The sequence below is a fragment of the Populus euphratica genome, unplaced genomic scaffold (genome assembly GCF_000495115.2).
Source record: "Populus euphratica unplaced genomic scaffold, PopEup_1.0 scaffold1106.1, whole genome shotgun sequence".
Taxonomy (NCBI): Eukaryota; Viridiplantae; Streptophyta; class Magnoliopsida; order Malpighiales; family Salicaceae; genus Populus; species Populus euphratica.
This window is the reverse complement of record NW_011500988.1, coordinates 5,857-7,383: the sequence shown is the minus strand read 5'-3', so window position 1 is coordinate 7,383 and position 1,527 is coordinate 5,857.

The window sequence follows — 1,527 nt, the reverse complement described above, 5'->3', positions numbered from 1 at the left end:
CTAATTTCTCATCTATAAAACCCTCTTTTCCTTCCTTTCATTTCTACTCAACCCATACATTCAACAAATACAGAAGTGTGTAGAAATGGCAAGTTCCTCAAGTCATCAAATAAGAAATATCTGTGTTTTTGGTGGATCTAGTCCTGGGAAAGAAAAGGAGTTTTTAGAATCAGCAAATCATCTTGGTCAGGTGCTAGCTGAGAGAAAGATTCATTTAGTGTATGGGGGAGGCAGTCTTGGGTTAATGGGAGGTGTGTCAATAGCTGCATTTTTAGGAGGTAGTCAAGTTTTGGGGGTCGTCCCCGAAGCTTTAGCACAAAGGGTGATGTAACCATATTATTCGATAGTTTCACCCGCACCTACCTAATGTTCTGTCCATGTTTTATATGTAAAATGCCTTGATATTCTTTGTTTTATATTTTGAAGGCACTTTTGTATGAAAGATGCAAAAAGGAGTAAATTGGAGGTAATTGATAGATTTAACATTTAGTCGATGTTTTATGCAGAGTGTGAGTTCTAGAGATCCAAATGAAGTGATTCCAGTGGCACTAAAAAGCTAACATCCATATCTTTTTGAAAATGTAATCCAAGAAAAATAAAAAGGGAAAAATCATAGAAATCACATCCTTCAAAATCAAATCTCACATTATACCACTATTGACCTTTGTCCATTAAAATTTCAATATCTGGAGCTATAAAAGTCCAATTGATTCAACTCAATTTTGTTGGATTCTTGACTTAAATATCTATAAAGCTCCAAATTTCATCCAAAAACGATGTCATATGAGGGAGATATGATTTTTCAAATTTGACAACTGAATTCTGCCAGCAAACAAGTTTCGTGAAGAAACGAGTCCAAATTATGTTCCGAAGCTTCTAAACCAACATCCAAGTTTTTATATCACCAATTCAACTCCTCTAAGTCAGAGCTTGAAGATTTCATGCAAGGCTAATTCTTTTTTTCAGGAAAATAGTTATTAAAGTACTTAAATATAAACTGTCAATTTAAGGGAGGACTATTTTGTAAAATAGAAACTAGGTTTCTTAGCATATAAAAAGAAAGAGAGAAGGGAGAGAGGGCAGAAAGGGGGCAGCAGCCAGAAGTGAAGAAACACAAACTCTCCTCTCTATAAATAAAAAATAATGCTTTCTTCTATCTTTAAGAATAGTTGTTCCATAAATATGCAAGGTTAAGCTTGTTTTCTTGGTTGCAACGACACAATAAACCTTTGGTTTTCAAGAACCGTGAGATTTATTTTTCCTTTTATTTTTAGTTTATATTATGAATGAGTATGATTGTTTTTCTATACATATTTTTTATGATTGTTGTTGATAATTGCTAGAGCGGAACTCTAAGTTATTATTGTGAACAATTTATTGTTAAGTTTGATATCAAAATTGGAGTTATGATGCATGAACTTGTGAAGCAACTAAGCTTGATAATTGTGGCGGAACTAAATTATTAAACTTGGGGAAAACACTCAAATATCTAGTTCTTAGGGCTGCCATTGAACTAAATCATTAATG